This window comes from Sardina pilchardus, chromosome 19, assembly GCF_963854185.1.
Source record: "Sardina pilchardus chromosome 19, fSarPil1.1, whole genome shotgun sequence".
Taxonomy (NCBI): domain Eukaryota; kingdom Metazoa; phylum Chordata; class Actinopteri; order Clupeiformes; family Clupeidae; genus Sardina; species Sardina pilchardus.
The window spans coordinates 32,312,918-32,326,918 of record NC_085012.1 but is presented as its reverse complement, the minus strand read 5'-3'; positions in this window follow the sequence as shown (position 1 = coordinate 32,326,918).

Sequence of the window (14,001 nt, the reverse complement as noted above, 5' to 3'; positions counted from 1 at the left end):
TTCAAGCTATGAAGGAAAAGTGAAGACACGTTTACTTTTCATAGTTCATGACAGTTGGCTGAGACGGCCAAAACATGCGCTCGTGGAAACTTTTTTCAAAATCCACTTTGGGCTTGTAAGATGTTGTAAAGTGACTTTCTGTCACAATGCAGTACATGCACCTCAACACCCAACTTCATGAACACCACATCAGAGTGAATGATGCGACTGAACCGCGTGCGCTGGAGCCACCAGTGAGCGGCCAGTAGCTCATTGAGGCCCTTTGTGTTGTATGCGCTTGGTTTCAAGCTTCTAAGACCTTCCAATTTCAAGCTATGAAGGAAAAGTGAAGACACGTTTACTTTTCATAGTTCATGACAGTTGGCTGAGACGGCCAAAACATGCGCTCGTGGAAACTTTTTTCAAAATCCACTTTGGGCTTGTAAGATGTTGTAAAGTGACTTTCTGTCACAATGCAGTACATGCACCTCAACACCCAACTTCATGAACACCACATCAGAGTGAATGATGCGACTGAACCGCGTGCGCTGGAGCCACCAGTGAGCGGCCAGTAGCTCATTGAGGCCCTTTGTGTTGTATGCGCTTGGTTTCAAGCTTCTAAGACCTTCCAATTTCAAGCTATGAAGGAAAAGTGAAGACACGTTTACTTTTCATATTTCATGACAGTTGGCTGAGACGGCCAAAACATGCGCTCGTGGAAACTTTTTTCAAAATCCACTTTGGGCTTGTAAGATGTTGTAAAGTGACTTTCTGTCACAATGCAGTACATGCACCTCAACACCCAACTTCATGAACACCACATCAGAGTGAATGATGCGACTGAACCGCGTGCGCTGGAGCCACCAGTGAGCGGCCAGAAGCTCATTGAGGCCCTTTGTGTTGTATGCGCTTGGTTTCAAGCTTCTAAGACCTTCCAATTTCAAGCTATGAAGGAAAAGTGAAGACACGTTTACTTTTCATATTTCATGACAGTTGGCTGAGACGGCCAAAACATGCGCTCGTGGAAACTTTTTTCAAAATCCACTTTGGGCTTGTAAGATGTTGTAAAGTGACTTTCTGTCACAATGCAGTACATGCACCTCAACACCCAACTTCATGAACACCACATCAGAGTGAATGATGCGACTGAACCGCGTGCGCTGGAGCCACCAGTGAGCGGCCAGTAGCTCATTGAGGCCCTTTGTGTTGTATGCGCTTGGTTTCAAGCTTCTAAGACCTTCCAATTTCAAGCTATGAAGGAAAAGTGAAGACACGTTTACTTTTCATAGTTCATGACAGTTGGCTGAGACGGCCAAAACATGCGCTCGTGGAAACTTTTTTCAAAATCCACTTTGGCCTTGTAAGATGTTGTAAAGTGACTTTCTGTCACAATGCAGTACATGCACCTCAACACCCAACTTCATGAACACCACATCAGAGTGAATGATGCGACTGAACCGCGTGCGCTGGAGCCACCAGTGAGCGGCCAGTAGCTCATTGAGGCCCTTTGTGTTGTATGCGCTTGGTTTCAAGCTTCTAAGACCTTCCAATTTCAAGCTATGAAGAAAAAGTGAAGACACGTTTACTTTTCATATTTCATGACAGTTGGCTGAGACGGCCAAAACATGCGCTCGTGGAAACTTTTTTCAAAATCCACTTTGGGCTTGTAAGATGTTGTAAAGTGACTTTCTGTCACAATGCAGTACATGCACCTCAACACCCAACTTCATGAACACCACATCAGAGTGAATGATGCGACTGAACCGCGTGCGCTGGAGCCACCAGTGAGCGGCCAGTAGCTCATTGAGGCCCTTTGTGTTGTATGCGCTTGGTTTCAAGCTTCTAAGACCTTCCAATTTCAAGCTATGAAGGAAAAGTGAAGACACGTTTACTTTTCATATTTCATGACAGTTGGCTGAGACGGCCAAAACATGCGCTCGTGGAAACTTTTTTCAAAATCCACTTTGGGCTTATAAGATGTTGTAAAGTGACTTTCTGTCACAATGCAGTACATGCACCTCAACACCCAACTTCATGAACACCACATCAGAGTGAATGATGCGACTGAACCGCGTGCGCTGGAGCCACCAGTGAGCGGCCAGTAGCTCATTGAGGCCCTTTGTGTTGTATGCGCTTGGTTTCAAGCTTCTAAGACCTTCCAATTTCAAGCTATGAAGGAAAAGTGAAGACACGTTTACTTTTCATAGTTCATGACAGTTGGCTGAGACGGCCAAAACATGCGCTCGTGGAAACTTTTTTCAAAATCCACTTTGGGCTTGTAAGATGTTGTAAAGTGACTTTCTGTCACAATGCAGTACATGCACCTCAACACCCAACTTCATGAACACCACATCAGAGTGAATGATGCGACTGAACCGCGTGCGCTGGAGCCACCAGTGAGCGGCCAGTAGCTCATTGAGGCCCTTTGTGTTGTATGCGCTTGGTTTCAAGCTTCTAAGACCTTCCAATTTCAAGCTATGAAGGAAAAGTGAAGACACGTTTACTTTTCATATTTCATGACAGTTGGCTGAGACGGCCAAAACATGCGCTCGTGGAAACTTTTTTCAAAATCCACTTTGGGCTTGTAAGATGTTGTAAAGTGACTTTCTGTCACAATGCAGTACATGCACCTCAACACCCAACTTCATGAACACCACATCAGAGTGAATGATGCGACTGAACCGCGTGCGCTGGAGCCACCAGTGAGCGGCCAGTAGCTCATTGAGGCCCTTTGTGTTGTATGCGCTTGGTTTCAAGCTTCTAAGACCTTCCAATTTCAAGCTATGAAGGAAAAGTGAAGACACGTTTACTTTTCATAGTTCATGACAGTTGGCTGAGACGGCCAAAACATGCGCTCGTGGAAACTTTTTTCAAAATCCACTTTGGGCTTGTAAGATGTTGTAAAGTGACTTTCTGTCACAATGCAGTACATGCACCTCAACACCCAACTTCATGAACACCACATCAGAGTGAATGATGCGACTGAACCGCGTGCGCTGGAGCCACCAGTGAGCGGCCAGTAGCTCATTGAGGCCCTTTGTGTTGTATGCGCTTGGTTTCAAGCTTCTAAGACCTTCCAATTTCAAGCTATGAAGAAAAAGTGAAGACACGTTTACTTTTCATATTTCATGACAGTTGGCTGAGACGGCCAAAACATGCGCTCGTGGAAACTTTTTTCAAAATCCACTTTGGGCTTGTAAGATGTTGTAAAGTGACTTTCTGTCACAATGCAGTACATGCACCTCAACACCCAACTTCATGAACACCACATCAGAGTGAATGATGCGACTGAACCGCGTGCGCTGGAGCCACCAGTGAGCGGCCAGTAGCTCATTGAGGCCCTTTGTGTTGTATGCGCTTGGTTTCAAGCTTCTAAGACCTTCCAATTTCAAGCTATGAAGGAAAAGTGAAGACACGTTTACTTTTCATATTTCATGACAGTTGGCTGAGACGGCCAAAACATGCGCTCGTGGAAACTTTTTTCAAAATCCACTTTGGGCTTATAAGATGTTGTAAAGTGACTTTCTGTCACAATGCAGTACATGCACCTCAACACCCAACTTCATGAACACCACATCAGAGTGAATGATGCGACTGAACCGCGTGCGCTGGAGCCACCAGTGAGCGGCCAGTAGCTCATTGAGGCCCTTTGTGTTGTATGCGCTTGGTTTCAAGCTTCTAAGACCTTCCAATTTCAAGCTATGAAGGAAAAGTGAAGACACGTTTACTTTTCATAGTTCATGACAGTTGGCTGAGACGGCCAAAACATGCGCTCGTGGAAACTTTTTTCAAAATCCACTTTGGGCTTGTAAGATGTTGTAAAGTGACTTTCTGTCACAATGCAGTACATGCACCTCAACACCCAACTTCATGAACACCACATCAGAGTGAATGATGCGACTGAACCGCGTGCGCTGGAGCCACCAGTGAGCGGCCAGTAGCTCATTGAGGCCCTTTGTGTTGTATGCGCTTGGTTTCAAGCTTCTAAGACCTTCCAATTTCAAGCTATGAAGGAAAAGTGAAGACACGTTTACTTTTCATATTTCATGACAGTTGGCTGAGACGGCCAAAACATGCGCTCGTGGAAACTTTTTTCAAAATCCACTTTGGGCTTGTAAGATGTTGTAAAGTGACTTTCTGTCACAATGCAGTACATGCACCTCAACACCCAACTTCATGAACACCACATCAGAGTGAATGATGCGACTGAACCGCGTGCGCTGGAGCCACCAGTGAGCGGCCAGTAGCTCATTGAGGCCCTTTGTGTTGTATGCGCTTGGTTTCAAGCTTCTAAGACCTTCCAATTTCAAGCTATGAAGGAAAAGTGAAGACACGTTTACTTTTCATATTTCATGACAGTTGGCTGAGACGGCCAAAACATGCGCTCGTGGAAACTTTTTTCAAAATCCACTTTGGGCTTGTAAGATGTTGTAAAGTGACTTTCTGTCACAATGCAGTACATGCACCTCAACACCCAACTTCATGAACACCACATCAGAGTGAATGATGCGACTGAACCGCGTGCGCTGGAGCCACCAGTGAGCGGCCAGTAGCTCATTGAGGCCCTTTGTGTTGTATGCGCTTGGTTTCAAGCTTCTAAGACCTTCCAATTTCAAGCTATGAAGGAAAAGTGAAGACACGTTTACTTTTCATATTTCATGACAGTTGGCTGAGACGGCCAAAACATGCGCTCGTGGAAACTTTTTTCAAAATCCACTTTGGGCTTGTAAGATGTTGTAAAGTGACTTTCTGTCACAATGCAGTACATGCGCCTCAACACCCAACTTCATGAACACCACATCAGAGTGAATGATGCGACTGAACCGCGTGCGCTGGAGCCACCAGTGAGCGGCCAGTAGCTCATTGAGGCCCTTTGTGTTGTATGCGCTTGGTTTCAAGCTTCTAAGACCTTCCAATTTCAAGCTATGAAGGAAAAGTGAAGACACGTTTACTTTTCATAGTTCATGACAGTTGGCTGAGACGGCCAAAACATGCGCTCGTGGAAACTTTTTTCAAAATCCACTTTGGGCTTGTAAGATGTTGTAAAGTGACTTTCTGTCACAATGCAGTACATGCACCTCAACACCCAACTTCATGAACACCACATCAGAGTGAATGATGCGACTGAACCGCGTGCGCTGGAGCCACCAGTGAGCGGCCAGTAGCTCATTGAGGCCCTTTGTGTTGTATGCGCTTGGTTTCAAGCTTCTAAGACCTTCCAATTTCAAGCTATGAAGGAAAAGTGAAGACACGTTTACTTTTCATAGTTCATGACAGTTGGCTGAGACGGCCAAAACATGCGCTCGTGGAAACTTTTTTCAAAATCCACTTTGGGCTTGTAAGATGTTGTAAAGTGACTTTCTGTCACAATGCAGTACATGCACCTCAACACCCAACTTCATGAACACCACATCAGAGTGAATGATGCGACTGAACCGCGTGCGCTGGAGCCACCAGTGAGCGGCCAGTAGCTCATTGAGGCCCTTTGTGTTGTATGCGCTTGGTTTCAAGCTTCTAAGACCTTCCAATTTCAAGCTATGAAGGAAAAGTGAAGACACGTTTACTTTTCATAGTTCATGACAGTTGGCTGAGACGGCCAAAACATGCGCTCGTGGAAACTTTTTTCAAAATCCACTTTGGGCTTGTAAGATGTTGTAAAGTGACTTTCTGTCACAATGCAGTACATGCACCTCAACACCCAACTTCATGAACACCACATCAGAGTGAATGATGCGACTGAACCGCGTGCGCTGGAGCCACCAGTGAGCGGCCAGTAGCTCATTGAGGCCCTTTGTGTTGTATGCGCTTGGTTTCAAGCTTCTAAGACCTTCCAATTTCAAGCTATGAAGGAAAAGTGAAGACACGTTTACTTTTCATATTTCATGACAGTTGGCTGAGACGGCCAAAACATGCGCTCGTGGAAACTTTTTTCAAAATCCACTTTGGGCTTGTAAGATGTTGTAAAGTGACTTTCTGTCACAATGCAGTACATGCACCTCAACACCCAACTTCATGAACACCACATCAGAGTGAATGATGCGACTGAACCGCGTGCGCTGGAGCCACCAGTGAGCGGCCAGAAGCTCATTGAGGCCCTTTGTGTTGTATGCGCTTGGTTTCAAGCTTCTAAGACCTTCCAATTTCAAGCTATGAAGGAAAAGTGAAGACACGTTTACTTTTCATATTTCATGACAGTTGGCTGAGACGGCCAAAACATGCGCTCGTGGAAACTTTTTTCAAAATCCACTTTGGGCTTGTAAGATGTTGTAAAGTGACTTTCTGTCACAATGCAGTACATGCACCTCAACACCCAACTTCATGAACACCACATCAGAGTGAATGATGCGACTGAACCGCGTGCGCTGGAGCCACCAGTGAGCGGCCAGTAGCTCATTGAGGCCCTTTGTGTTGTATGCGCTTGGTTTCAAGCTTCTAAGACCTTCCAATTTCAAGCTATGAAGGAAAAGTGAAGACACGTTTACTTTTCATAGTTCATGACAGTTGGCTGAGACGGCCAAAACATGCGCTCGTGGAAACTTTTTTCAAAATCCACTTTGGCCTTGTAAGATGTTGTAAAGTGACTTTCTGTCACAATGCAGTACATGCACCTCAACACCCAACTTCATGAACACCACATCAGAGTGAATGATGCGACTGAACCGCGTGCGCTGGAGCCACCAGTGAGCGGCCAGTAGCTCATTGAGGCCCTTTGTGTTGTATGCGCTTGGTTTCAAGCTTCTAAGACCTTCCAATTTCAAGCTATGAAGAAAAAGTGAAGACACGTTTACTTTTCATATTTCATGACAGTTGGCTGAGACGGCCAAAACATGCGCTCGTGGAAACTTTTTTCAAAATCCACTTTGGGCTTGTAAGATGTTGTAAAGTGACTTTCTGTCACAATGCAGTACATGCACCTCAACACCCAACTTCATGAACACCACATCAGAGTGAATGATGCGACTGAACCGCGTGCGCTGGAGCCACCAGTGAGCGGCCAGTAGCTCATTGAGGCCCTTTGTGTTGTATGCGCTTGGTTTCAAGCTTCTAAGACCTTCCAATTTCAAGCTATGAAGGAAAAGTGAAGACACGTTTACTTTTCATATTTCATGACAGTTGGCTGAGACGGCCAAAACATGCGCTCGTGGAAACTTTTTTCAAAATCCACTTTGGGCTTATAAGATGTTGTAAAGTGACTTTCTGTCACAATGCAGTACATGCACCTCAACACCCAACTTCATGAACACCACATCAGAGTGAATGATGCGACTGAACCGCGTGCGCTGGAGCCACCAGTGAGCGGCCAGTAGCTCATTGAGGCCCTTTGTGTTGTATGCGCTTGGTTTCAAGCTTCTAAGACCTTCCAATTTCAAGCTATGAAGGAAAAGTGAAGACACGTTTACTTTTCATAGTTCATGACAGTTGGCTGAGACGGCCAAAACATGCGCTCGTGGAAACTTTTTTCAAAATCCACTTTGGGCTTGTAAGATGTTGTAAAGTGACTTTCTGTCACAATGCAGTACATGCACCTCAACACCCAACTTCATGAACACCACATCAGAGTGAATGATGCGACTGAACCGCGTGCGCTGGAGCCACCAGTGAGCGGCCAGTAGCTCATTGAGGCCCTTTGTGTTGTATGCGCTTGGTTTCAAGCTTCTAAGACCTTCCAATTTCAAGCTATGAAGGAAAAGTGAAGACACGTTTACTTTTCATATTTCATGACAGTTGGCTGAGACGGCCAAAACATGCGCTCGTGGAAACTTTTTTCAAAATCCACTTTGGGCTTGTAAGATGTTGTAAAGTGACTTTCTGTCACAATGCAGTACATGCACCTCAACACCCAACTTCATGAACACCACATCAGAGTGAATGATGCGACTGAACCGCGTGCGCTGGAGCCACCAGTGAGCGGCCAGTAGCTCATTGAGGCCCTTTGTGTTGTATGCGCTTGGTTTCAAGCTTCTAAGACCTTCCAATTTCAAGCTATGAAGGAAAAGTGAAGACACGTTTACTTTTCATAGTTCATGACAGTTGGCTGAGACGGCCAAAACATGCGCTCGTGGAAACTTTTTTCAAAATCCACTTTGGGCTTGTAAGATGTTGTAAAGTGACTTTCTGTCACAATGCAGTACATGCACCTCAACACCCAACTTCATGAACACCACATCAGAGTGAATGATGCGACTGAACCGCGTGCGCTGGAGCCACCAGTGAGCGGCCAGTAGCTCATTGAGGCCCTTTGTGTTGTATGCGCTTGGTTTCAAGCTTCTAAGACCTTCCAATTTCAAGCTATGAAGAAAAAGTGAAGACACGTTTACTTTTCATATTTCATGACAGTTGGCTGAGACGGCCAAAACATGCGCTCGTGGAAACTTTTTTCAAAATCCACTTTGGGCTTGTAAGATGTTGTAAAGTGACTTTCTGTCACAATGCAGTACATGCACCTCAACACCCAACTTCATGAACACCACATCAGAGTGAATGATGCGACTGAACCGCGTGCGCTGGAGCCACCAGTGAGCGGCCAGTAGCTCATTGAGGCCCTTTGTGTTGTATGCGCTTGGTTTCAAGCTTCTAAGACCTTCCAATTTCAAGCTATGAAGGAAAAGTGAAGACACGTTTACTTTTCATATTTCATGACAGTTGGCTGAGACGGCCAAAACATGCGCTCGTGGAAACTTTTTTCAAAATCCACTTTGGGCTTATAAGATGTTGTAAAGTGACTTTCTGTCACAATGCAGTACATGCACCTCAACACCCAACTTCATGAACACCACATCAGAGTGAATGATGCGACTGAACCGCGTGCGCTGGAGCCACCAGTGAGCGGCCAGTAGCTCATTGAGGCCCTTTGTGTTGTATGCGCTTGGTTTCAAGCTTCTAAGACCTTCCAATTTCAAGCTATGAAGGAAAAGTGAAGACACGTTTACTTTTCATAGTTCATGACAGTTGGCTGAGACGGCCAAAACATGCGCTCGTGGAAACTTTTTTCAAAATCCACTTTGGGCTTGTAAGATGTTGTAAAGTGACTTTCTGTCACAATGCAGTACATGCACCTCAACACCCAACTTCATGAACACCACATCAGAGTGAATGATGCGACTGAACCGCGTGCGCTGGAGCCACCAGTGAGCGGCCAGTAGCTCATTGAGGCCCTTTGTGTTGTATGCGCTTGGTTTCAAGCTTCTAAGACCTTCCAATTTCAAGCTATGAAGGAAAAGTGAAGACACGTTTACTTTTCATATTTCATGACAGTTGGCTGAGACGGCCAAAACATGCGCTCGTGGAAACTTTTTTCAAAATCCACTTTGGGCTTGTAAGATGTTGTAAAGTGACTTTCTGTCACAATGCAGTACATGCACCTCAACACCCAACTTCATGAACACCACATCAGAGTGAATGATGCGACTGAACCGCGTGCGCTGGAGCCACCAGTGAGCGGCCAGTAGCTCATTGAGGCCCTTTGTGTTGTATGCGCTTGGTTTCAAGCTTCTAAGACCTTCCAATTTCAAGCTATGAAGGAAAAGTGAAGACACGTTTACTTTTCATAGTTCATGACAGTTGGCTGAGACGGCCAAAACATGCGCTCGTGGAAACTTTTTTCAAAATCCACTTTGGGCTTGTAAGATGTTGTAAAGTGACTTTCTGTCACAATGCAGTACATGCACCTCAACACCCAACTTCATGAACACCACATCAGAGTGAATGATGCGACTGAACCGCGTGCGCTGGAGCCACCAGTGAGCGGCCAGTAGCTCATTGAGGCCCTTTGTGTTGTATGCGCTTGGTTTCAAGCTTCTAAGACCTTCCAATTTCAAGCTATGAAGGAAAAGTGAAGACACGTTTACTTTTCATATTTCATGACAGTTGGCTGAGACGGCCAAAACATGCGCTCGTGGAAACTTTTTTCAAAATCCACTTTGGGCTTGTAAGATGTTGTAAAGTGACTTTCTGTCACAATGCAGTACATGCACCTCAACACCCAACTTCATGAACACCACATCAGAGTGAATGATGCGACTGAACCGCGTGCGCTGGAGCCACCAGTGAGCGGCCAGTAGCTCATTGAGGCCCTTTGTGTTGTATGCGCTTGGTTTCAAGCTTCTAAGACCTTCCAATTTCAAGCTATGAAGGAAAAGTGAAGACACGTTTACTTTTCATATTTCATGACAGTTGGCTGAGACGGCCAAAACATGCGCTCGTGGAAACTTTTTTCAAAATCCACTTTGGGCTTGTAAGATGTTGTAAAGTGACTTTCTGTCACAATGCAGTACATGCACCTCAACACCCAACTTCATGAACACCACATCAGAGTGAATGATGCGACTGAACCGCGTGCGCTGGAGCCACCAGTGAGCGGCCAGTAGCTCATTGAGGCCCTTTGTGTTGTATGCGCTTGGTTTCAAGCTTCTAAGACCTTCCAATTTCAAGCTATGAAGGAAAAGTGAAGACACGTTTACTTTTCATATTTCATGACAGTTGGCTGAGACGGCCAAAACATGCGCTCGTGGAAACTTTTTTCAAAATCCACTTTGGGCTTGTAAGATGTTGTAAAGTGACTTTCTGTCACAATGCAGTACATGCGCCTCAACACCCAACTTCATGAACACCACATCAGAGTGAATGATGCGACTGAACCGCGTGCGCTGGAGCCACCAGTGAGCGGCCAGTAGCTCATTGAGGCCCTTTGTGTTGTATGCGCTTGGTTTCAAGCTTCTAAGACCTTCCAATTTCAAGCTATGAAGGAAAAGTGAAGACACGTTTACTTTTCATAGTTCATGACAGTTGGCTGAGACGGCCAAAACATGCGCTCGTGGAAACTTTTTTCAAAATCCACTTTGGGCTTGTAAGATGTTGTAAAGTGACTTTCTGTCACAATGCAGTACATGCACCTCAACACCCAACTTCATGAACACCACATCAGAGTGAATGATGCGACTGAACCGCGTGCGCTGGAGCCACCAGTGTGCGGCCAGTAGCTCATTGAGGCCCTTTGTGTTGTATGCGCTTGGTTTCAAGCTTCTAAGACCTTCCAATTTCAAGCTATGAAGGAAAAGTGAAGACACGTTTACTTTTCATATTTCATGACAGTTGGCTGAGACGGCCAAAACATGCGCTCGTGGAAACTTTTTTCAAAATCCACTTTGGGCTTGTAAGATGTTGTAAAGTGACTTTCTGTCACAATGCAGTACATGCACCTCAACACCCAACTTCATGAACACCACATCAGAGTGAATGATGCGACTGAACCGCGTGCGCTGGAGCCACCAGTGAGCGGCCAGTAGCTCATTGAGGCCCTTTGTGTTGTATGCGCTTGGTTTCAAGCTTCTAAGACCTTCCAATTTCAAGCTATGAAGGAAAAGTGAAGACACGTTTACTTTTCATAGTTCATGACAGTTGGCTGAGACGGCCAAAACATGCGCTCGTGGAAACTTTTTTCAAAATCCACTTTGGGCTTGTAAGATGTTGTAAAGTGACTTTCTGTCACAATGCAGTACATGCACCTCAACACCCAACTTCATGAACACCACATCAGAGTGAATGATGCGACTGAACCGCGTGCGCTGGAGCCACCAGTGAGCGGCCAGTAGCTCATTGAGGCCCTTTGTGTTGTATGCGCTTGGTTTCAAGCTTCTAAGACCTTCCAATTTCAAGCTATGAAGGAAAAGTGAAGACACGTTTACTTTTCATATTTCATGACAGTTGGCTGAGACGGCCAAAACATGCGCTCGTGGAAACTTTTTTCAAAATCCACTTTGGGCTTGTAAGATGTTGTAAAGTGACTTTCTGTCACAATGCAGTACATGCACCTCAACACCCAACTTCATGAACACCACATCAGAGTGAATGATGCGACTGAACCGCGTGCGCTGGAGCCACCAGTGAGCGGCCAGTAGCTCATTGAGGCCCTTTGTGTTGTATGCGCTTGGTTTCAAGCTTCTAAGACCTTCCAATTTCAAGCTATGAAGGAAAAGTGAAGACACGTTTACTTTTCATATTTCATGACAGTTGGCTGAGACGGCCAAAACATGCGCTCGTGGAAACTTTTTTCAAAATCCACTTTGGGCTTGTAAGATGTTGTAAAGTGACTTTCTGTCACAATGCAGTACATGCACCTCAACACCCAACTTCATGAACACCACATCAGAGTGAATGATGCGACTGAACCGCGTGCGCTGGAGCCACCAGTGAGCGGCCAGTAGCTCATTGAGGCCCTTTGTGTTGTATGCGCTTGGTTTCAAGCTTCTAAGACCTTCCAATTTCAAGCTATGAAGGAAAAGTGAAGACACGTTTACTTTTCATAGTTCATGACAGTTGGCTGAGACGGCCAAAACATGCGCTCGTGGAAACTTTTTTCAAAATCCACTTTGGGCTTGTAAGATGTTGTAAAGTGACTTTCTGTCACAATGCAGTACATGCACCTCAACACCCAACTTCATGAACACCACATCAGAGTGAATGATGCGACTGAACCGCGTGCGCTGGAGCCACCAGTGAGCGGCCAGTAGCTCATTGAGGCCCTTTGTGTTGTATGCGCTTGGTTTCAAGCTTCTAAGACCTTCCAATTTCAAGCTATGAAGGAAAAGTGAAGACACGTTTACTTTTCATATTTCATGACAGTTGGCTGAGACGGCCAAAACATGCGCTCGTGGAAACTTTTTTCAAAATCCACTTTGGGCTTGTAAGATGTTGTAAAGTGACTTTCTGTCACAATGCAGTACATGCACCTCAACACCCAACTTCATGAACACCACATCAGAGTGAATGATGCGACTGAACCGCGTGCGCTGGAGCCACCAGTGAGCGGCCAGTAGCTCATTGAGGCCCTTTGTGTTGTATGCGCTTGGTTTCAAGCTTCTAAGACCTTCCAATTTCAAGCTATGAAGGAAAAGTGAAGACACGTTTACTTTTCATATTTCATGACAGTTGGCTGAGACGGCCAAAACATGCGCTCGTGGAAACTTTTTTCAAAATCCACTTTGGGCTTGTAAGATGTTGTAAAGTGACTTTCTGTCACAATGCAGTACATGCACCTCAACACCCAACTTCATGAACACCACATCAGAGTGAATGATGCGACTGAACCGCGTGCGCTGGAGCCACCAGTGAGCGGCCAGTAGCTCATTGAGGCCCTTTGTGTTGTATGCGCTTGGTTTCAAGCTTCTAAGACCTTCCAATTTCAAGCTATGAAGGAAAAGTGAAGACACGTTTACTTTTCATAGTTCATGACAGTTGGCTGAGACGGCCAAAACATGCGCTCGTGGAAACTTTTTTCAAAATCCACTTTGGGCTTGTAAGATGTTGTAAAGTGACTTTCTGTCACAATGCAGTACATGCACCTCAACACCCAACTTCATGAACACCACATCAGAGTGAATGATGCGACTGAACCGCGTGCGCTGGAGCCACCAGTGAGCGGCCAGTAGCTCATTGAGGCCCTTTGTGTTGTATGCGCTTGGTTTCAAGCTTCTAAGACCTTCCAATTTCAAGCTATGAAGGAAAAGTGAAGACACGTTTACTTTTCATATTTCATGACAGTTGGCTGAGACGGCCAAAACATGCGCTCGTGGAAACTTTTTTCAAAATCCACTTTGGGCTTGTAAGATGTTGTAAAGTGACTTTCTGTCACAATGCAGTACATGCACCTCAACACCCAACTTCATGAACACCACATCAGAGTGAATGATGCGACTGAACCGCGTGGGCTGGAGCCACCAGTGAGCGGCCAGTAGCTCATTGAGGCCCTTTGTGTTGTATGCGCTTGGTTTCAAGCTTCTAAGACCTTCCAATTTCAAGCTATGAAGGAAAAGTGAAGACACGTTTACTTTTCATATTTCATGACAGTTGGCTGAGACGGCCAAAACATGCGCTCGTGGAAACTTTTTTCAAAATCCACTTTGGGCTTGTAAGATGTTGTAAAGTGACTTTCTGTCACAATGCAGTACATGCACCTCAACACCCAACTTCATGAACACCACATCAGAGTGAACTAGAAATGCAATTCCAAGGAATTACCTGTGC